A 25,189-nucleotide genomic window follows, 5' to 3' on the forward strand; every position below is an offset into this window, starting at 1 on the left:
ACCTTAAAATATTTTTAGAAGCTTTAACACTGATTTTCATAATGGGTGCACCAGTAAATGTGGGTTCCCTTTTCCCAAGATCCTCACTGTGAAACCCAAGATTATGTTAATAAAATTGACCTTGGATCAAGGGGTGAAGCTAGCAACTATTAATAGGAATTAGCCATAGAGAGTATGGAGCAGCCAGGAAGATGGATACAGAGACACACAGGAAGGAAGATAGTCTTGGAGTTTTGTGGGACTTTGAGTTTGGGAAAGCTGGAGTGATGCGCTCTTGCTGGGTCTCTGGCCAAAAAAGAAAGTCAGGTGGTTGCTTCACAGCCCCACTGAAGTATAGGGTTTTCACACCAGCATCTAACTCCCAAATCTTAGTAAATTGACGGATAGATACTTAGTTAAAAAGCACATTTGGTGGCAGCAGCTCTCTGCCAGCTGGACCAGAAACCCCATGAGGCTGCCGCCTGAGAGGTGGGGACCAAACTGCTGGGCCACAGAGCTGAAAGCAGTAGAAAAAAATATTAGTAGATTCAGGTGCATCTGCTAAACAGATGGGGGGAAAAATCTGGCCTTCTAGTGTGGGGAATAACCACACAAACGAAGAAGCCACACCAGCCAGTGATGCCACATTCATGAGGCTCTGCTCCAGGTTAAGATGCCATCAAAGGAACTCCTTGAGGACAGGCTCATGCTCCGGAATTGTGGAAGGGGCTTTGAACTTGCTGCTGCTGTCACTATAGCAAACAAACTGTGAAGTCAGCAGATCTGGTAAGACACCTAGGAAATTCTCAAGGAGAGAGTTAAGTAATATTAAAAAGAAAAATCTTTCCTATGTTAAGAATGGAAAATATCACAATGCAAGGAGTTGGGACTCTGCATAGTGCTACTAGGGATGGCTTGAACATGGAAAAAAATTAAATGAAGGGATAACCAAATTAGCTGAGATTGACATAATGCAGATTGTAATTGCTATCAGTTTGTTAATATATATTTTATATTTATGGCTTGATAACTGTGCCAAATATGAAAATTTTACTGATAAGACACAAGCCTTGCCGGGTGTTGGTGGTGCACACCTTTAATCCCAGCACTTGAGAGGCAGAGGCAGGCAGATCTCTGTGAGTTCTAGGCCAGCCTGGTCTCCAAAGTGAGTTCCAGGAAAGGCGCAAAGCTACACAGAGAAACCCTGTCTCCAAAAACAAAAAACAAAACAAACAAAAAAAGACACAAGCCTTGGAAAGGCTTATTATTGAAAATAAGAAAAATTTGACTGATAACATACAATTCTTATAAAGACTTACTAGTGAAAATAAGAAAAATACTCAGACACAGACAGAAGAATTTAGACATACTTGGTGACATTGAATGTTTGTCCCTCATTGGCTGGGCATGACCAGGAGCTCTGACAGCTATCTGGTGACATTGTGTGGTCACCCCTCATTAGCTAGGCACCATTAGGACCTCTGCCAGAGCCTGTTGTTAGGCCCTCAGGCAGACTCCAGGTTGGCTCAAAAGGAAATATGCTATGTGCATGCCTTGGCAACTGGTTTGAGCCAATTTCCTCTACCCTATGGGCCTGTCCTACAGCAGATTATCCATCCTTTTTATTTTATTGCATGGATGCTCAGTGGGAGTCTGAGTTCTTTGCTCCCTCCTTGTTGACCTGGCCTCAGGGGGCTCAGTAACTGGACTGTGCCTGTCTTAGGTTGGCTTACCAAACAAGCTCTTTGTGGACTTTGACTATCAGCCCTTGAAGAATGTCCTTCCCTGGGGAGTCACCCCAGGTTGGGTGGATCAGGCTTTTTGAATTTCAGAAAGTCAGGCATGCATAGCCTCCTGTGGAGGGCTATGAGTTGGATATCAAAGAACCATTAACCCCTGTATAGTCACCTTAGTGGCCACCCATTTTTGCAGGATGTGCTGTAGGAGACACTTAAAAAAGAGAAAGATTAAAACCACTACCCTGCCAATCAAAATATAAGTGATAATCCAGGAGGAATCAAACAGTCTTTTTATATTATGCCAAATCTCTTCAAAAAATAGTCAAAGGCCATAACCTCTGCCCTTGTATGAGTTCATTGGGAAATTTGGTGTGTTAGCTGTAATGAAAATTATAGAAACTTAGCTGACCATGGGCCCATAATATATTCAGCTAGCTGGCAGCCTGCTAAACTAATGTTCCATATCACAAAATGCATCATACAAAATGAGGAAAAGCTATGGTCCACGAGTCTTCATTCTTTAGAGGGGCAATGAGAGCAAGAAAGAGGAGTATATACATTATGCATCCTGGGTCATTTTCTCCTTGGTGGAAGCAGGATGGTCTGTAGCCAGGAGTATATCTCTTGCTGGGACCAATATTGGCATAGTGGCACTCTGAGGAAAAACGCAAGCATACCCTTTCCCAAGGATCAGCAAGGGGGCTGACAGCTGCCATTGTAGGGAGATAGGATCTCTCCATCTAACCAGGGGCAGGGGCATCTTCCTTGGCAGAGATGCCCAGTGCTTGTAGGCCAGGCTGAACCCTTTGTTATGAAAACTGAGATAGTTCATATGGAAAAGGATGCCAGGTGAGGATCTCCCCTAGCCTCTGACAAGATAGTCTTGGCGAACAACTCCTTAAGATCTCTGTTGGTGCTCTCCACAATGGCTTGTCCCTGCAGATTGTAAGGGATTCCAGTTGTATGAGACTCTTCCAGGACCCCAGAAGGTCATTAAAATGTTAAGAGGCTAGGCAGGGCCATTGCCAGTCTTAAGTGTCCAGGGTACCCTCATAATTATTATGGTTGACTTAAAGGCCTTGATAGCACTGACGGCTTTCTCCCCATAAAGGTTAAGGGCATAAACAAAGGAGGAACAGGTATCTATTATCACATGAACATATCTAAGATTGCCAAAAGGATCATAACATGTAACGTCCGTTTGCCACATGGCATAGGCTTGGGTCAGGGTTTGTGGAAGTGTTAAAATGAGATGAATTTTGAAAGGGGAAGGTACCTGAGAATGGCCTCACCTCCCTTGATACAAGTCCTAAGTTGAGGTAAAAGTGGAGGGACTGAGTTGATTTCACTTAGAAAGCAGGATGACAGCAAGCAGCCTTGGTCTCCAAAAGATTAAACCAAGGAAACCTGAACCCCTGAGTGGCTGCAGGACAGGTCCAGGAGGAGACTATGGCTATTTGGCACCGGGGAGAGGGGAGGCACAAGGAGAAATTGAGAGCCATTGCCCATCCTAGGAAAGAGGGAGTGGATTCCAGGTGTTTGGGACTCATCCTGTTCCCTACTCCAGCTCCCCCCCATCCCCACATCCCCACGCCTCAACCAAGGATACATGAGAAACCAGTATAGGACCAGGTCCAGCCTCTGGCTCACAGGTCAACTCTATCCCTCCTGGGATGGGAAGCAGGCATAGCAGATATTGAGGCTGGTAGGGCCAGGGTAGGGATTGAGAACAGGGGTTGAGGATAATGGGAGGGGATTATTATTTTCCAGTCAAGGAGTGATTCCTGTTAAGTAGAATTGGGATTTCTCAGTGTTTTCAGGTTTCCTTCTAGTTCTGAGATCTTGTCCAGAAACTTGTCCATTTCCTCCTGCCTAATTAACTCCAACTCTTCTAGTTACCTGACACTGGGCAGTCACTTTTTTTTTTCAAGAACTTGATCTCCTTTTGCTGGTAATCCTTGATGAGATTTTTGGCCTTGCTGTACTTGTGTTCCAAGGCCTGATACTGGGCCTGAGTCTCCTACAGGTGCTGATACACAGCCTAGCTCAGACACTAGGCCTCACCTCAGTAGCCCTCCAGCTTCTCCATCTGCCCCTTATTCTCCTCCACACTCTGCTCCAGCTAAGCCATCTTCACCTGCCAGCACCCTTTCTCCTGCTTCAGCTGCTGGATTTCCACACTTCAGTAACAGCATGTTTGATCTGGAGCTCCTTGAACTTGTGCACCAGCTCTGGCTTCATCACCACAGGTGACAGTGCATCCTCATCCTCTGCTATTTGAAAGACCTCAATGGCCATCTCATCTCCTGTGAACATGGGGCTAAGTTCTTCATCTTTATCAATGGCATACTCTCCTGTCTCCTCCTCATCTTCTCCATATTGGGCATATCTCTGCTCCATCATCTCCCGTTGCTATCTCTCCTGCTCCAAGGTCTGCAAATTAGCTGGGCTACTTCACTCCATTCTCCAGGCCACTCCTGGCCAATTGTGAACCGCACTCAGCTGTAGCATGAATCTTAATGGTCTTATTAATAAAATCAAACTTGAGGCCAGGTATTGGAGTGAATGCTGGAAGATCAGAGACGTAGAACAAGCCATAGCCACCTCACCTCTCCAATTCCACAGCTGATCCTGTTTCCTCAGACTGGAAGCCTCTGTGTCTTCATCTGAATGAGTCTCAGCTGAACTGCTGCTCAAAAGCCTAAAAGCTTAACTAGGCTTCCTGGTCCTCACGCCTTATATCCTTTCCTGCTTTCTGCCATCACTTCCTGGGATTAAAGGCTCACTTCATGGAATTAAAGGCATGAGTCACCATGCCTGGCTGTTTCCAGTGTGGCTTTAAATTCACAGAGATCCAAATGGATCTCTGCCTCCCAAGTGATAGGATTAAAGGCGTGTGTGCCACCATTTTCTGGCCTCTATAGCTAGTGGCTGTTCTGTTCTCTGATCCCAGATAAGTTTATTAGGGTGCACAACACTTTGCAGAACATAATACCACCACACTCAGCCCTTGGTGTTCCTGAGGACAGAGGCTATAAAGCTCTGGGCCACTCCCACCAGGCTTGTTCCATCCACCTCAACCAGTAGATCATTTACTGGCTCCTGCCATCCTGATGGGCTGTGCTACCCTTGGTCATGGACTTGAAGTAGATGACTAGCTTCTCCAGGCCCATGTCGGCTCCAGCCCCCATGTCAATGATGCTGATGCCCAGGCTTTCAGAGTCTTCCTCCAGCTCTACAGAAAACAGCTCCAACCTCTCCACATGTTTCTCTAGTACATATTCCACAAAGGATGCCATGGGATCTATATCCTTATTGCATTGGTCATAGTCCTCATTGGAGTAGGTGCTGACTACTTGGATCACTGTGGTGCTGAAATTAATCTTCTGGGGTCAGTCCTTTTCCCTGAGAGACTGGGAATCTCTACACATCCTGACTCTGACTCATAGGCTCCCCATCCTCCTCATTTTCTTCATCTTCCTCCTTCTCCAGGGCACTGCCCCCAGAGTCCTCTCCAAGTCCACTGTAGTCTACCAAGTCCACTTGTGAGAAGTCCTCCTCCTAGGGCTCATCTACCTTTCAAGTGCCACATCCGATACCCACTCCTATGGTATTTAGAAGGGCCTATTTATTTGGAAACGTTTTTGTATAGAAAACACAAACTATTATCAGTTGATGAAATTACAAATGATACCAGGAGAAATGGATATAACAGAGGTAAAACAAAATTTACTTCTATCAAGATGAGGCTCTGGGAATAACTAAATATAGAAATGAATAATAAGAAGCAGCCAAAATGACTCCTATTTCAAGATTCTGTCAATGTCAAGACTTTTGTGCCACTCATATATAGAGAGAATTCAATTGACAAATAAATTTTTAGGTGAAATAATTGTGAAACATGTGGAACTCAAAATAATATTTCCAAGAAGTGGCTAGACTGTGACTCTTATATTTGGGGCAGAATTTTTGGTTAAAAAGCAAGCATAAAATGGATACTGAAACCATGAATGTCATTGAAGTAACCTTCAAAGCAAAAGTAATTGAAAGATGATGGGGTCAACAAAGAACATGTGAATGCTTAAGGAATGGGTAGGAAAAATAAGCCCACAATAAAAATTGAGAAGAACAATAAAGAGGAATAGGAAGAAACCTAGGAGAAAATAAAGTCACAGAAAATATAGTAGTGTTTCTTTCTTACAGGAGAATATGGTCAAAATAAATTAGAAAACAACAAAGGTTTCCTCTTACAGTGACTGTAAATATAGGAAAAAATAAATGAATTTGTGCTGAAACAGTAGCTGTAAGTTTTTACTGTTCCATAAGTAAGTTTGAATTCCATAATAAGCTCAGAATAGTCTACACAAACAGGGATACATCAGGGACAGCATGTTAAAGGTGACTGGAGTCTTCTTGATGCAACATTTTTCAATGACGTTCATTTAGGAAATAATAAAGACTCAGAACTGTTGAGTCAATCCAAAGTATTTTACATGGTGGGCAGCACATGTGCACAGAAGAGCATAGCAATAACTAAGACTGACAGAATTATCAAAATGTCAGACTTCGGAATCCAGGTTAGAAAGAGAAAATCATATCTGGGTGAGGTACCACATGCCTGCAATTCCAGCACTCAGAAGGCTGGCTAATGCTAGATAATCATCAATTAGGTTCTTGGCTACATAGCAAGAATCTGCTTCAAAAATAAAAAGAGAGGGAGAGCAACAGGAGGGAGAGGAAAAGAAGAAAAGAAGGAGAAGGGAGATTGAGAAGCAAGGGAAAAGAAGAAAAAGGAGGAATACACAAGGAAGCAACCAGAAGAGAGATCTGAAGTATCTTAGAATCTAGTTTCCTGTATTCAAAGAGGAGGTTTAGTTTATTTGTGTTGCAAAACACAAGGACAGATTGGTAAAAGGAGAAAGTAATGAAGTAAAGTTTTTTATTTTATGTGTAATGTGGTTTCATGTTTTATTGCTTTTTGTGTGTTTATGTGTTATGTTTCATAGTTTCTTAACATATAGCTATAGGTTTTGGATATGTGGGTGAATGAAGAAATAAAAATAATTAGAGTTAAATTCAAAGAGTTAGCTTAGGTTGAGTCATTCACAGAGTTCTTCGGGTTATCTTAAAAATTATTAGAGTAGATAGAAACATATTAATTTGGATTTGAAAGTAAATTTAAAAGTATTATCAGGGTATAAAAAATGGAGGCTTCAAGGAATGGAGAGTAATTGCATAAGCTTCTAAAGGACTTGGGAGTTGTGGCAGCTGCTTTCCAAAGTGGACTGAAGAACCATATCAACACATATTGTGTAGACTCCTCCTGTTGAATAGAACGAGGCAGAACTGGTGCCGTGTGTTTTCCTGACTCTTTATTTGACTGCTCATAGGCAGCCTGGCCACTCTTCATTGGGCAAATTAACCTTCTTGGCTTTGTAGAATTCTACCATGATGTAAGAAAACTACATGCTGTGAGGATGCTAACCACACATAGAGAGATGCCTAACCTAGCTAAACATCACCTATCTGTTACCATATTTGAAAACCACCCAGCCAAACCCAGGCAACCGACCAAATTGGAGGAAAACAATGATATTCATTTTCAAGATGGTTTGTTAAAAAATAATATGTAGTAATGGAAATGGTGGGAAATTAAGCAAACACACAGACCCAGAAGTGATATATTTTATTTTTAAAAAGCAGAAAATGAGCTATTTGCATAGGATAATGTGGACTGATGAAAATGAGGGGTATGCAGATGAGATGAAAAGGTACAATAGAGTAATGTGGTCTGCAATTTGTTAGTATGAGAGTTTGCAAATGAAAGTGAAAAGGATCTAAAGAGGCTATTATAGATTGACTTAGGTCTAAAGCCATCATTTTGCATTGTGTTACCTGTCAGTTAACAGTTCCACGTTTGTTGTTAAATTCATTCACAAGAAATAAATTTAAAATCTTTGAATATTAATGCTAAATAAAAATATAAATATATGGATAGTGAAATAAAAGCAGTAGTTGTAATGGGAAGGAACAATGTGGGTTAAAAAGAAAAGTTCAGCACAAAGAAGAAAAGTAAATGTATGAGAAACAGAAATAACTAATGGTGGTAGAATTGCATTTAGAGATGCTAAATTTTCCCCAGAAAGAAAAGTACTTCATAGTCTTTAGAGGCATCTCTTTTGATTAACTGCCTCCAATTATTTTTCTGTACACATATGTGTCTGTGTGAATGTATGATACATGTATGGGGGTGTTCGATCCTTTTGGAGCTGGAGTCATAGGTGGTTGTGAGCCTTCCCACATAAGTCATGGAAACTGAACCCAAGTTTGTTGAAGAAATTCCAAACAGTCTTAGTAAATAAGCACAAAGCCAAAGAGATCAGAGAGCCATGACTACTTTATCTTACCACCTCCCCGCCTTCGCTTCCCCAGAGAGCATTTCTTCCTGCTTGACTTGTGTTTTTATTGCCTTTCTGTTCTGCCTTCTCATTGTCTCTAAGCCCATCCACATGACTTCCTCATCACTGCCTGTCTATACAGACCTCCAGGTCTCTATGGTTGGTACTGAGATTAAAGGCTTGTGTCACCACGCTTGGCTGTGTCCTTGACCACACAGAGACTCTGCCTGCCATGTGATAGGATTAAGGGTGTGTGCTACCACTGCCAGACTTCTGCTTAATGGCTATTTGACCTCTGATCTCAGGCAAATTTATTTATTAACAAACAAATAAAACATCACATTTCATCACAAATAAAATATCACCACACAGGTCCTCTGCAAGAACAAATGCTCTACACTGCTCAGCCATCTCTCCAGTACTGATAGCTGTTTTGTAGTGGAAGACTTCTTAAGTGAATTTATGCCACTGAAGGGGAGACTTTTTAATGTCCTTGATACATAATGTCAAATTAGTTCCTAATAGCTCTCTTGGTTAACTGCTTCCTTTGTTTTGAGTTTTAGGACAATTGTATGACATTCCATCTCAGGGGAAAGGCCACAGTATAAGAAACTGGACATCTGCCCTCAGTTTTATATAAGATCAAGCAGTAGGTTTCCTGAATCTCTCCTCCTAACACTTCCCACAGGCTATTTCCACATTTCTCATTGTTTTGTTTGTCACAACTTTATTTAAACCCTTCTAACATAGAGAAGCCTCACAAAATTGTACATATGACATTCTTAGGGGGACCATGATAAAAAAAAATACTTCAAATTCCAAATAAACTGATACTTGAATGCTTAAAAGACCTTTGAGAAAGGGAAATGAGCCACTTTCATGTCATAAGGCACATTTGACATTGAAATAAGATTTATCATAAGAACTTGTGGAAAAAAAAATGGTTAAGAATATGGATGGTAGCCAAATATGTTAATCAGTGGTGGAGAGGTTGCCTATTATGCACAAAGGCCCTGAGTTAGATCCCAGCTCTAAAAGAATAATACAAAAAAATTTAAGGAAATACAAGATAAATAGGATAATAGCAATAGTTAGTATACTTATATTACCTATAAATGAAATAGTTTCCTTTTCATTATTTAACTTATATATGTAAAATTTTGGGGGCTTCTATCTACAAGGAAAAAACTTAAATGGCCTGAAAGTGCCTAAATGCCTCTACTTGAGAAACAGAGCACTTAATTATTGAGTAGAAGAAGAGCTAAGAAAGCTGATTGAGTTACTCAATAGAGGATTATGTGAGACCCACCAAAATTACAGAAGTTGGCTATGAGTCCCAATCTTCTACATGCTAGCGTAATATTTTCTCCACTCTGGGCAATTGGTAATACAAACAGAGTGGTTTTATCAGCTTCACTCACAAGTGATTACAACTAAGAACTTAATTTTCTCAAAGCAAACTTCAAGAAAATGAGTCCATTTCAACTTTGACAAAATGCTAATTCTGCTTTCAAAACATTCACTTCCAATATGCAAGCATTTCCTCAAATATTCAGAGTATTGCTCTTGGGAAAAAAGCACTTAAGGCAAAATTTGGCTCATGTAACTTTTCTTTTGCTTTTCAAAGTAGATGTTTCTAAGTGGAAGAGGTGAAAATGCAAGCTACAAGTTAGATTAATTTTTTCACATTAAAAAATGTCACAATTTTTCAGTTCTTCATAGATGCTTCCCATCAGAGGTTCTTTTCTTTTCCCCTTGGTTTTTGAGACAGGGTTTCTCTGTATATCCTTGGCTGTTCTGGAACCTACTTTGTAGATGAGGCTGGCCTTGAATTCACAGAGATCTTCCTGCCATTGCCTCCTGAGTGCTTGGATTAAAGGCATGAGCCACCATGCCCAGATGTCTACCAGAGGTTCTATGCAGTATTCCTATTACCTCTTCCCAACTCTCAGCCATGTTTCTCTGGAGAAGCATTCTAATACTTGCTGAAATGGAGTCATGTTTTCATTTTTTCCTTTGTCTACATCTTTTTTTTTGCCCTCCTCTCATACACTGTTGTATGTACTAGTAACATTTTAGTGATATGTTTTTAATAGTAATTATTATTTTAATAATAATATGTCAATATAAAAATATCTATTCCCCATATGACAGGCAATTATCATAATTATCATGGCTAAAAGCTATATGAAAGTAAAATTATATATATGTACATACGTAGTTAGAGTATTCCTGCCTGGCCCACAGTCAGGACAAATCTCTCTTACCCGCCAGTCCCACAGTCGCTCAGACCCAACCAAGAAAGCACACAGAAACTTACATTGCTTATAAACTGTATGGCCATGGCAGGCTGCTTGTTATCTACTTCTTCTATCTTAAATTAACCCGTTTCTGTTAATCTATACTTTGCCATATGGCGTGTGGCTTACCAGTGTCTTTACATGTTGCTTCTCATGGCGGCGGCTGGCGGTGTCTCCCTCCAGCCTTCTACTTCCCAGAATTCTCTTCTCTCTTGTCCCACCTATACTTCCTGCCTGGCCACTGGCCAATCAGAACTTTATTTACACAGAGCGATATCCACAGCATTCATATATATTATACTACTGTTTGACTGTTAGTATATATGTAACATATATATGTATATATGTATAGCATACACACACACATATATATATATATATATATATATATATATATATATATATATATATCACAAATATATGTTAACTGTTGAACAGTAGTATAATAGGCCAGTAGCAAAGAGTATATAGTTCAATGTGTCAAAATGTTTGGACATATGGAATGCAATAGAAACCATCATTATTTTCAAGATAATGCACACCCACTCAATACTCCCCAAACCTCCCCTATGCCTGCACATAGTGCTCCCCCAACCTCTTCTTACATCCTTGGTGACTTGTAGCTGACCATTGATGTGCTTTTTTCCTTTTCAATAATTTTATATGGGTTAATTGTCATTTTTACTCTATTTTGAGCTGCTTATTTAATGTAATATAGTTATTTGGGAATTCATTTACATTGTAGAGCTTACCCAGCACTCATCTGATTTAATATCAAATAGTATTAAATTGAATGGAAGTATCAGGTTTTATGTTGATTTTTGGATAGACTTTTAGGTGGTTACCAGTCTTGAGTTATTATGAATGAAGCTATAATGAGCATTTATATATAAATCTTTGAATGGATATATTATTTTTCAAAGAAACATGCTTAGGGGTGGAATGGCTGGAACTTAAGCTAAATAGATGTTCAGCTCTTAGCCCCCATGGGACTGGACTAGGCCCTCTGGATACGGAAGACAGTTGTTTGGCTTGAACCGTTTGGGGGGCACCCAGGCAGGGGGATTGTGATCTGTCCCTGGTCTATGGGCAGGCTTCTGGGATCCTGTGCCTGTAGTGTGACACCTTGCACAGCCTTGATGCAGTGGGAAGGGACTTGGACCTGCCTAGGCTCAGTGTTCTGGGCTCTGCTGACTCCCCATGGGAGACCTCGATTTGGGGGATGTGGGGATACTGGGATGCGGGGTGTCTTGGGAAGGAGGGCTAGGGATGGGAGGAGGGAGGGGGGTCTGTGGATAGCATGTAGAGTGAGTAGAAATTTTCTTAATAAAGAAAAATGAAAAAAGAAAACTCTAAACTGTTTTATTGTGAGATCGTATCATTCTACATGTCCATTATCAGGTCGTAAAGAGTCTTGCCTATCTATGTCTTTGGTAACCCTGATTAGGCTTTCATTTTTTGTTTTTTTTTTGGAAAAAATAATTTTTAGTAATTTTACAATAAGAGTGTAATGAAATTATCTAGGATTTATAATAAAAACCAATCATGAAATATAGAAATACTTTATATTAATTTAACCAATTTAATTTTATATTAATAAATTCAGGTAAATTTTCCCCATTTTATAGTTACTTAATCATTATTTAATGAAATATCAAAGGAGTTATACTTTATCAAAGACCATGATAGATTGTAAAATTTTAGGACTTAGTTGAAAGACAGACATGGTTACAGAATTAACTGGATTTGTGTGGTTTGTTTTCTAGTTAGAGGTTGCAGGTGCCAGGCAGTCTTAACTTGATTAATTCAGCCTCCTGTACTTTACAGTAATCTGAATTTACACCTCATGTTTTCAGAACAGAATTTAGCATTAAAGGCAGGGAAAGAGGACGTGGCTTCCTCTCTCAGTGGAGAAAAGAGTTCATCAATTTGGAATCTGTCTTTCAAACTAAGTCCTAAAATTTTACAATCTGTGGAATAGCCACATTCTACAGCCTACCCCAACCTCACACACAGAGCTCTGAGATACAGCACCATAGTGGTGTCAAACTTCTCAGGTCTCACTTCTAACGTACATCATCTTGTCATTGCTTGGTACTATTGATTAGCTTGCTTTTTCTCTCATTTTCCCGTTTCATTTGAAAACAATCTGATTCCAAGTGAGTTCAGAGTGCAAGACTAGAATGATACCCAAGGCACTCAAATTCCAACCACAGAATTTAGAAGCTGAATAACATAGACAAGCCAGTTAATGTTATTTGTTCATCAGTGTGCTCATACATAAAATAAATACATCGATTGCATCTACCATGTATTGTATGTACAGATGGAAGGAGAAAGGACAGCTGTTACAACATGGCTTATAATAAACACTCAGTAGGTGTCAGCAGAGTTGTTGACTTTGAGAAGAGATGATGAGAGGCTTAAAGATGGACTCTAAGAGACTTGAGACATGTAAGTAGCATGTTTTAAGCTCTATGGTTTTCCCACCATTGATTTTAGGCTTTTCAATGAAAATACATCAGAGTAGAGAACATCTAAATAAAGTAGGAGGGTGAGGCTGGTTTCTTTCCAACTACCATTGTGTTATCCCTTAAGAGGAACCAAATGTCTCTGTGTTAAATTGTTAGATTATGCAAATGTATGATTTTTCTGATCTATATATGTTTTTATTAATCAAAACCTAGAAAATTCTAACATTGAACAATCTTAACAAGAAAAATATCTGAGGGCATGACTTTATAACTTTCAGTAGTTAGATCCCTCCATTAGTATCAAGGTTGACTGTCTCACTATCTAAACATATGATTACAACAGAATTATGTTGTAATTCGCATCCATGCAATGCTCAAGAGAGCAAAACGTTTCCAGATAAGGCAGGTGGTCTTGGGGTAGCCTATCTGGACTGCCCCTAAGAGTGCTGATGGTAAAATGGGCTCCTGAGTAACATTCCATAAGCAGCACACAATTTGATGTTGACAAAGAATTAATAAACACAGAAGAAATCCTAACACAATAAAATAGACAAAGAAAAAAATCCTGAAAACCAAAAACAAAACCCGAAAGCTCTGTTCTCAGCAGCATAGTAAAATGTTCCCCACTTCTCACTAAATCTCCATTTCACAGTGATCTGGATACAAAATGAAATGTATTTTATTCTTTAGAAGAAGAAGAAAAAACATTATATATTTAAAATTTAGCTTATTGTATTTCTCAATATTTAGGTTTTTTTGTGAGACAACTTGTGTAATACAGGAAGGCTTCATATTACTGAGGGTCACTCTTAGGGAATTGTTGCCAAGTTCCATGCAGGGCTTACCACATTCCTTGTTCTTCCATTTCTGCCTCTGATGGCATCCAGTATTGCATGGCTAGTCTGTTAGAATCTATGGAAATTCTTTCTCAGTTGCTTATCACTTTATATTATCCAATAAATTGAAGTAAAAAAGGAATTGATCCTTTCTCAGCAGCTCACCCATGTGTCTACCCTTTTATGTTGAAGAAGAAATCTAGACATATAAAGATTCTTTTCTTCTTTGAAAATGCTCCAAATTCTGAAATCAACCACGTGGGTCTTCATTTATGCTTTTGTGGTCTATCACCCAGTGACCACAACTGGAAAGCCATCTTGAGAAGTTTCTGGGAAACATGAAAAAAGTAAACTCCAGATATTTAGAGTAATTCTAGTGAAATAGAGGGCTGGAGAGATGGCTCAGAGGTTAAGAGCACTGGTTGCTCTTCCTGAGGTTCTGAGTTCAATTCCCAGCAACCACATGGTGACTCATAACCATCTATAATGAGATCTGTCGCCCTCTTCTGGCATGTGAGGACACATGCAGGAAGAACACTGTATACATAATAAGGCTTTCATTTTGTTCTATTTTGTGGTATCTTGCTATGGTTTTAAGTTGTGTTTGTCTAATGGCTAAAGAGAATGAGCTCTTTTAACTTTGCCTGCAACAGCATGGGGAAAGCCAGGGTTGCAAAAACCAAGTTATGTCTGCCATGGGAGATCAAACAGGGAGGGAGAGGGAAGAAGTAGGGGTGGAGGGAATACAGGGAAGCACAGTTAATACTAAGAGCCATCTGAGGGGCCATATGAAAACCTAAGACAGTAGAAGCTTCCCATAATACATATACATTCTGGGGTGATCTAAATAAAACCACCAAATAGCAGGGTAGAGAGAGCCCTAACTGGACATCTCCCATCACCAAATGAAGCTTCCAGTACCCAGAGTGGGTTACATCTAATTGAGTTGTCAGCCAAAGGGTTCCCATGAGTACCCCCAAACAACCCAGGCTGTTGCCAAGCCAGTTAGGTGGCTCCCTCTTAACTGATGGTGAGGCTCTGCTGCTGAAGACAATACCTCTATAACTCATTGAACACAGAGAATCAAGCTAGTACCTACCCAGAGCCTTCAGTTCTACTGAATCATATTTGAATGGTTCTGGAATGTACTCTGCATGCTAGAAAAGAAGAAAGGTAAACACCAACCCAGTCATAAACCCTTTGATCTACAAGAGTGAGCTGCCTGCAAGGTACAATGGAGCTCGAATGACACAATATTGGTGGGAGCAACCAACCAACATCTGGTTTGGCATAAGGCCCACTCCATGAGATGGAACCCATACCCAACACTGCTTGGTGATCAAGAACCTGAGACTAGATAGCCCAGGGACCTAGGAGTAAACCAAATACTACTGTTCCAAAAATCAAAAACAAAAACAAAATGCAGCCATGAAATAACTTCTAATGACACTCTGCTATACTCATTGTTCAGTGTCTTGCTCAGTTATCATCAGAGAAGCTTCCTCCTACAGCAGATGGGACAAATACAGAGACCTACAGCTGGACAATATGCAGAGTGAGAGACTTTGGGAACACTCAGCCTTAAACAAGGTGTCTCCATAAAACCACTTCACTTAGGGCTCAGTGAACTCTGCAGAGAAGGAGACAGAAAGTGTGAAAGAGCCAGAGGGGATGGAGGACACCATGGAATCAAGGCTTGTAAACACAACAGGGCTGGCACACATATGAACTCACCAGAGACTGAGGCAGCATGTTCAGGGACTAGAGGGATCTATACCAGATGGGATCTTAGAGCTGAAAGGAGACGTGAGCACATGTTCTCATCCCTAACCCAGAAGCTATCTTGAATTGACAGCCATATGCAAATAAAAATTTTCTCCAAGGGAGTCTCACTGGGGAAACAAACCACTCTAAAGGGTAGGCCTCATTCTACACAGTAGATGGCCAACAGGAAATGGACTCAGTAGCATCTTTAGAGGGTCTTTGTCTCATAATGCTAAGTCAGGGCATTTGTTTGTTTGTTCATGTACCTTACAGGTCCTTTGCAAATATTTTATGGCTTTCAGTTTGGTGTCTTATGGGATTCCTATGTATGTGAACATGTGTGTCTCTGCCTCTATAAGCATTTCTTGTGCTTTTTCTTTGGCTCTTTTTCTTGGTTGGTTCTTTTGTCCTATTCTGATTTGTCTGGTTTTTTATTTATCTTAGTGTATTTTATTTTACTTTGTTAGTATTCTTTAAATGCCTGCTGGTTTTCTAAGGAGAAACAGAAAGAGGGGAGATGAGGAGGAACTGGGAGAAGTAGGGAAGATTGTTATTAGAATTTATTGTGTGAATAAAATTTATTTCCAATAAAAGAAACAAAAACAAACAAGCAAAAACAAAACAATGGTGTCTACCCACAAAATTCTGGACAGACAGAACACACTTAACATGAAATATCAAACTTCACTAATATCTCCTCAATCAAGACAGTACAAGTGAGTGGAAACCTGATAGTATACAAGGAAGGAGAGTTCGGGCTGTCTCACATACTCAAAGTGAGAGTGTTCTATAGAACTATTCATTGTAACAACCAGGACCTTTTTTTTTTTTTTTCCTTCAGAAAACTGTTTGATGGCTTATGATATGTAAAATGAAAGTATCCAAATAAAACAAGCACAGCAAACCACCAGAGGAGACTACATGCTGAGATTAAAGAGCAATGGATGAAATGGCAGAGTGGGTGAAAGCTCAAAATGCTTGAAGAGAAATGTTTGGCATGTCAGACTTTGATGCCAACCAATTAGCTTTCCTTGTGAAAGTAACAGGAAAGATAAAAAGACATGTGCAGGTAAGTGGGATCTACCAACGTGGGCAAATCATGTACTGTTTTTTAAAGCCATAAAAATGTGCTTCACTAAAATAAGAAATACATTTATTTAGCCACCCACTTATTAATTCTATAAATATGTATTGAATGGTTGCTGGATTCCAGGCAATGTGTTCCTACAAAACATCATTTTTTTCCTTCTATTGATATGCAAGAAAAAAATTGAGTCATAAAGTAGCAGAAAAATAATGCGCATTGGTCCCTAAAAACTAATTATGGATATCTGAAAAATAACATTTCTTTTTTAAAGGGTAGGAATTTGCCTACTATTGACATGTTTTACAGTTAACCATTTTATTTGCTATGGTCTCTGACAAACCTAGTTAATTGAAACTTTCTGGTAACTTACTATTTACATTAACTAGCAATAACCAACTACTAAATAAAAGAATAAATAAAAGCATTTGATTACAAAGTTATTTGTTACATGCATGAAAACATTCAAATGTGACTACAAGATAATATAATATCTGATATCAAAATCTTGTGCTCTTATTGTACAGTAGAAAGTAACAATATACATTTCTATATTCCTAAATAATTCATCATTTACTCCATATTGATGAATTTTGGTTTCTCAGTCTGTGCTCTAAATGACTAGATAAGTAAGGGGAAGGAATATTTTATCTTTATGATTCCTGTGTCCCAGGGTCTCTAGACATATTCTTGGTAATCTACTGAAAGACTTTATGAGCTGTTTTTCTTTTAATTTTTAATTTTTTTTTATCTTTGGTAATCAAGCATCATGATATTTTCTGGTCAGTGGCAACTGAAAGGGGCATCTGGCCATAAGCTGGAGAGTTGCTTGGCTCCAGAACAAACATAAAGAATGTCAAGAAGTCCTCTCATGAAGCCCCTGGAAACTGAGTGGAAATTCTGCCCCTTTACAAACTCATGTTATTTTGAATATTTACCTCATATAATGGAAGGGTTGTGTTAGAAGCACAAGGCAGGGGAGACCAATACTCAGAGAGAAAATTCTCAAAAATAAAATCAAAACATAAATTCCTTCACTATTATTTCCACATTCCTTGTTGACTTACATGCCTCTCTTGTAATAAATAATTTACTGTAATAAAAAATTTACTAGACTAAAACTATCATTAAGGTCACTGAAATAATAAATCATCACATTTTTACAGAGTATGCCTCACTAACAAACTTTATTGCTTGGAGTTTTATTTGCTGGGAGATAGGATGAGCAAGACACTTGGAGGAAGTAGGGATTTCTAAAGAAAATTAAAACATTCCAACAGAAAGCCACCAGGATTGAACTTGGCCTCTGGGAAACAAATCAAAGACCCTCATAAAGCTGTGCTTCTGGCCACATCAGAATTTATTTTTATGGACATAATTTCTGGTGCTATCTCTAGCAATGTTCACATTCATGACTCTTAAAGGAAAGGGCAAGACACGATGCCAACTTGTTAGTTAGCATTCTTCAAACACAATATGGACACTCTCAGAACATCTTGTATTCTGGAATACAAATACCAATAGCTAACTTGTGTGTGTGTGTGTGTGTGTGTGTACACATTTGTATAATATGCCAAGTCTATTGAAACAGTTTTATATAATGATTTAATAAATGTGATTTATCTAATATGTAGATAAATTATTATTTAATTCTATGATATAATTGCCAAAATAAAATCTTAGACACAATCTAAATTGCTTTGGAAACTTAATGTCTTTTCAAGTGATAATGGATGAAGTAGCGTTCAAATGTTAAATGTTATTTTAAGACTCCAAGAACATTATTAATATAAACAGGTGCACATTGCAATTAGAAAATGTATAATTTATAATGATTGTTTATTTATTTATATTTGCCATACATGAAAAGGGCAAGTACTATTTGAATTTAAATGGCAATTCTATAAAGTGCCTCCTGATCATAACTTTCAGTGACTATTCCCAAGATGCAATCTCACTCCAGCTTCACTTATCATCCCTGACTTTATAACTACTTTGTTCAAGAATTTATTGATTCATTTCATCAACACACACTTATAATATTCACTTAAACAGTGCACTGTGCATGGTTGAAGTGTCCAATGACTAAAGCATCCTTTCCTCTGCTGTCCAGGATCAAGTCCATATGCAGAGAACCCTGGAGTCCAGTGGGAAGCAGGTGCCACTGAAGGTGATGTTTTAAGCTAGGAAAGCCAGACTATTGGTAGGGCTTCCAGTAATGATGCTGAAGTCATAGGGAATATTGCATTTTTATTTTTATTTTATTTTTGGTTTTTCGACACAAGGTTTCTGTGTAGTTTTGGTTCTTGTCCTGGATCTCGCTCCATAGATGAGGATGGCCTCAAACTCACAGAGATTCTGCCTCCCAAGTGTTAGTGGATATAAGATTTAAAAAGGAGACTATTGAATCTACTTTTAAAAAGGAACTACTTGTTTACATAGGATAAGTAATAAAAAATTTTTTGTCTGAGTTTATCAGATGTTACTGGACTGGATATTGTGTGTGTGTGTGTATATACATATGTATATGTATATGTATATACACGTATATATATGTATATGTATATACATATATATATATATAAAATGGAGTTTTTAATCTGAATCTGTCAAATGTTAATGGACTAGACATTGTTAATGTAATTCTATACTGTATATATTGTATATACTTATTGGATAGTTTTTCTTGTATTAGTTATAAGCTTTTTTAATTTTAGGCAAAAAAGGGGGAAATGTGGTGGTATTGTGTTCCCCAAAATATTGTGCACCCTAATAAACTTATCTGGGGTCAGGGCACAGAACAGCCACTAGATACAGAGGCAAGAAAATGGTGGAATTCACAGCTTTAATCCTAGTATTCCAGAGGCAGAAATCCCTCTGGATCTCTATGAGTACAAGGTCACATTGGAAACAGCCAGGCATGGTGGCTCACGTCTTTAATCCCAGGGAGTGATGGCAGAAAGCAGAAAGGTATATAAGGCATGAGGACCAGAAACTAGAAGCATTTGACTGGTTAAGCTTTTAGGCTTTGGAGTAGTAGTTCAGCTGAGATTCATTTGGATAAGACTCAGAAGCTTCCAGTCTGAGGAAATAGGATGTGCTGAGGATTTGGCAAAATGAGGTGGCTGTGGCTTGTTCTGCTTCTCTGATCTTCCAGCATTCACCTCAATACCAGGCCCTGAGTTTGTTTTATTAATAAGAGTCTTTAAGTCATGCTACACGTTAGTATGTGCTACCACTGCCCAGCCATGGGGAATGTTTCTATGAGTTAGATCAAAAGAATGTGGTGTGAGGTTCTAAAATCTCAAGAAAAAAAACCAGAAAAAATGGCAAAGGCTCTAACTTTGCTTTTTTTGCCATTGTTTCTTCTACTGAAATTTTCATTAAATTCTCATTCTGTAGAAAAAGTTATAATTTCTTTGTTATAAGGCTTTTGATATTCTCTGAGAGTGATTGAGACAGATAGCAAGAATGATTAAGGCTCTATTCAATGGTACACCAGGACTAATGTACTGTTAATTAAAAAGAACACTCAGACAAGGTGAGATGGCACTGAAGAACATGAGAAGGGACAGGTACAGTGTTCAAGAGAGGTAAGGACCCAAACTACCCTATGTGCTGGAAAACAGTAGATAAAGCACCCCAATCTTAGAAGCAGCACACAGCATTATCCATCCCTGAGAATCTTAGCCTGAACATTACCCAGGCTGAGAAAACAGGAAAAGACCACATGGAAGAGGTGACTTAGAGAAGCGAGGGAGAGATGGCACAGCCCCTGGGCTGAATGATGAGATACAATCAATGGGCAAAAACCAAGGCAAAATCCTACAACCACAGAGTAAACCAATACAAGGACAAAACACTGGCAGGTGTAGAAGGGAAAAGGAGAGGATAGTTAAGTCTGAATTTTCTAGGGTCCATGGCTCACATTGCTGCAAGGCTTTCAGAGCCAGAGAATATACAATCTCAGATGTTGTATTTCCCAACCAAAGTTGGGAATCCTTATTTGGAGATAGTGTCCTATAGCTCAAACTCCACTGACTTTATAGAACACCTTTTAAAAAGCTATTTATTATTTTAAGTTATGTGTATGATGGTTTGTCCTGTATTGTGTATGTGCACTATATGCAGACTTGGTTCCTATGGGGGCCACATGAAGATGACAGATTCCCTGAAACTGGAGTTTAAAAACAATTGTAAGCTGCTGTGGACTTCGGGAACAGAACCCAGGCACTCTGCAAGAACAGCAAGTAGTGTTAACTGAACCATCTCTCTAGTCCTAAGAGTATAGTCACCTTTGGGGTCAGGAAAGAAGAAGAAACTGGGCATGGTAGCGCACACTTCAATTCCAGCACTCAGGCAGCTGAGGTGGGTATTTCTCTGTGAGTTGTAGGCCAGCTTAGTCTATAAAGAGAGTTCCAGAGCAGCCAGGGCTGCATAGAGAGACTTTGTCTCAACAAATGGCAAATAAATAAAGGAATAAGTGAGTGAATAAATAAATAAGTAGAAGAAGAGGAGGAAGAGGACTAAGACTTAGAAGGCTAGATATGAAAATTCAGTCATTGCCCAGGAAACACCTGTCTCTAGTCTAAAGTTTTAAAGCTAAAACAGTTATTTACATTTTGCTCTATCTGAGTAAGACACGATTTTATATAGAAACACTGATCGCAGATATTTACTCAGAGAATATCAAAAATATCAAACAAAGGAAGTGAAGCAGGCAATTTGCATTAAAAGATTATTTTATTTGCAAGAGTCAGCTTAAAATACCTACTTCCTTTGACAGATTTCCAAAGATGGTTTTGTATATCAGAAAATAAGACTACTTGGATGTGTGTATTATATATAAGTAAAATTAAATAAAAAAATATTATATTATGCATCAGAGTAGAATTTTAATATACAAAGGTAGGTGATATATTTATTTTTTTAATGACCATTATGTTGTAGAAAAATAAAAAAAGACTAGTCTCAACATACATCCATTGGAGCTTTGCATGCACTGTTGCTTAAGCAATTTCCAGTGTCCTTTGAAAAGAGGAAAATCTTACTGGATGTTAAAATGGACTTCTATTACTTTAACTAACTTCCAAGCTGTGTCTTTCTTGCATTGAAAGTGGTAAAGCTGTGCTTCATGTTTTAGCCATCATTTCCAGCCTTGTTACTAACTGCTTAGAAATGGCTAATGCAGCCCTCAATTTCATTAATGGACTCATAATGCCCAGAACATGAGTGTTAATAGCCCCTCTCTACTCTGGACTGTACAGACCACATGTAGATCACCACACTCCTGTTCAGAAACAAATTTTGAAAGGGTCATTGACAAATGGTATTACATTCATTTAAAGGAGGATCATCAGGATGCTGAATGCCAAATGAGGGACATTAAAGAAATTGAGGGTGTTTAACCTTGAGAAGAAAACCTCTGGGATGAAATGGAGGACATGATGGATCTTATCAATTCTCTGAAGTTTTGGTGTGTGGAGAAGGCATTAAGCTTGTCCACTGGGGTGGCAGTGACTGGAAATCAAATTATTGCTTAGTCTCAAAGAATTAACAAGGAAAGCTGCTTTTGAAAGTCACTGGGCTCTCTACTCACCGTTCTGGAGAAGGCTTAAATACACATCTCATGGTGGATGACCTTAATTGGAAGATAAGTTGAACTGGACATCCATCTTCAAAGGCCCAGGCAGGTATATGAGACTGTCTTAGTCACTGTTCTGTCATTGGGAAGAGACACCATGACCAAGCAACTCTGACAAAAACATTTAACTGGGAGCTGGCTTACAGTTTCAGAGGTGAGTCCATTATCATCACAGCAGTTACCATGGCAGCATTCCATACATGGTGCTGGAGAGGTAGCTGAGAGCTACACCCTTATCTGCAGGCAAAAAGGGATAGGGAGAGAGGGAGGGAGGGGGAAGGAAGCCGGAAAGGGGGAGGGGCTGCTGTAGGCTTTTGGTTCTTGAAACTTCAAAGCCCAGCCCTAATGACACACCTACTCCAACAAGCCACACCTCCTAATCTTTCCCTGATAGCTCATCAACTGGTGATTAAACATGCAAGTATATGAGCTGATGGGGGCCAATCTGATTCAAACCACCACAAAGAAGAAACTGATGAGCACCCAGAGAGGAACCCATGACATGATAGAGAATGATGAGCACTACACCATCACCAGGCTGATGGCATCCACATTCATTTCACATTCACACACACACACACACACACACACACACACACACACGCGCACACACACACACACACACACACCATATTAACATATACCATATTCAGCCTATTGGTGCCAGTGCCTTAAATCTGTGCTATTCCTGAGGCCTCTTCCAAAGTTAAAATTTTCCCATTCTGAGACTATCTTCTCCAGATTATATAATATATCATAGTAACTATAATTAATAATTTTTTTTATTTAATTTATACCAAAGCTGAAAAATTCCTTTGAGATTTTACATTTTGCAAGAAAATTTAACTTTTTATAGCAGATAGTGTTTAAGTGTTTACTCACAAATCTCTAAAAACTTAAGGTTAATAAAAATTAATGGCAGTGTCCTCATTAATGGTACCATCTGTCATTGTAGAGGTAAGTAAACAGAATACTTAAAGAGCCTAAATATTTGAAATTTCTCTCATTGAACTATCACTATTTATTCATTCTTTTCCTCAGTATTTCCCAGGAAGTGTCATATGTATAATCAATATGAAAAAAAAAAAAAAAAAACTAACACCTAGTATTTGAAGAACTGCTCTCACATCTAAACAGAGGAATCATGCTTTTAGCATTGTTTGAAATACAGTTATCCCCATCATGTACCTATGGGGATCTATTTTGAGAAATGTATCAGTTGGCAATCCTATTGTTGTGAGAAATCATGGAATATGTTTACAAAAATCTGGATGATATATTTTACTACACATCTGACCTATATAGTATGGGTGGAAATGTCATATAACCCAACAGCCCAATAAGCATTATAATATTAACCTACTGCTTCTAGTACCCAATGAACAAGCGAGATTAAATGGAGCACCAGAGAACATGACTAAGTCAAAGCTTGTAAAGCATGAGATGGAATAGGCCCTTTTAGCATAATGTAGCATAGCATACTGTTTTATAATGAAGTTTTTAATAAGAAGAATTACATTCCAAAATAATGATAAAACTAATGTAAATATATGAAGCAGAATGTTTATTATTAAATATATCCTGTACATTATTGTGTGAGATATATTTGATATGATTTCAGTGCAGTGAGCTTATTTACATTAGCAATACCCTGACACACAAATAATGCATGTTCATGAGATTATGATGGCTATGGCATCATTAGTTGATACTTTTGACTTCACTATAATTATACGGGACAACCATTGTAATGAGATTGCAATTGCATATGAATAAAATTAAATGTAAAGTCTATCTTGACATAAATTTATGAATTATGATGGATATGTATGCCACATGTAAATAGTCAGATCATTGACAATAAAGTATATATTTAATGTCAGAAATAATTTTTATTGGAAGCAATCATATAAATATATTACATATTTGAGTTTACTTAAAAGATATATGCTATTTTCAACATTACTAAAATGCTATTTTGAATCTCTGATATTTGAAATGCCTAGTAGATGCTCCTATTTGGGGGATTTGGGCAATTGTGAGGGACATAGTTCAAGATACAATATTCCTTTTACTGTGTGCACTGTTCTTGCCCAGTAGAATGCAAAAGTCCATATTTTGCCTACTTCAGAACTGTTGTTACTTACTGTAAAGGACTAAAAAGAATCAAGAGTTAATTCATCATCTGGATCCCCACTCCCCATTCTTATCAGCACATGCCAATATTACTCATTGTGCCCCAAATCATAGAACAAAGAAACCCTCCTTAGATAAACCTTCACCTGTCTTCATTCCTCTGTTTCCTTTTCTTTAAGATATTGCAGTAAGACTTTACAGTACTTAAGGGCATAGACTCTGCAACCAAAACTCTTGGGTACAAAACTTGGCTGCATTCTTACCAGCATACGGCTTTGGGATGGTCATTTCACATCACCACGCCACAGTGTCTTCATCTCCAAAGCAAAGACATCGAAAATCTCACTTGATTGCTGTGTTCAAATGATTAAACTGAATTTATTCCTGGATGGCTCATGGACTATTTGACCAGTAGCAAGTGGTTTAAGTTCTTATCAGATAAGTGAATTTCTAATAAGAATTAAGGCTGTGGCCCTATCTCATCTTGCATGCAAAATAGATGTAGGATAATATTTTAAACTAAATGAATAAAATTTTTGAAAGTGTGAGAAGTAGATGTGACTGTGTTTATACTCACAAAGAAGCAGTTCCTAAGTGAGTCAGAGCATGTGGATGACATGCTGGAATATATTATATCACACTATATATCAATTTTAAAATTCCACATTAACCAAGAGAAAAGAAAGGCAGAATGCAAATAATTATTTTTTTCCATTGACTAAGAACTCCTCAGAAACAAAGACAATACTGCCCCAAAGAAATGACAGGTCATAAAACAGAGAAACAACTTATAGAAGATATACACTTTTTTTGTTTGTTTGTTTGTTTTTTGAGA

General features: G+C 38.5%; 1 pseudogene; it reads right to left on the minus strand.

Annotated features, from left to right (window-relative positions):
• Positions 1-3,505: 3,505 nt before the first annotated feature.
• The window catches only part of LOC118590790, a 28,595-nt pseudogene continuing 6,911 nt past the window's right edge, over positions 3,506-25,189 (minus strand).

Source organism: Onychomys torridus, chromosome 9 (assembly GCF_903995425.1).
Source record: "Onychomys torridus chromosome 9, mOncTor1.1, whole genome shotgun sequence".
Taxonomy (NCBI): Eukaryota; Metazoa; Chordata; class Mammalia; order Rodentia; family Cricetidae; genus Onychomys; species Onychomys torridus.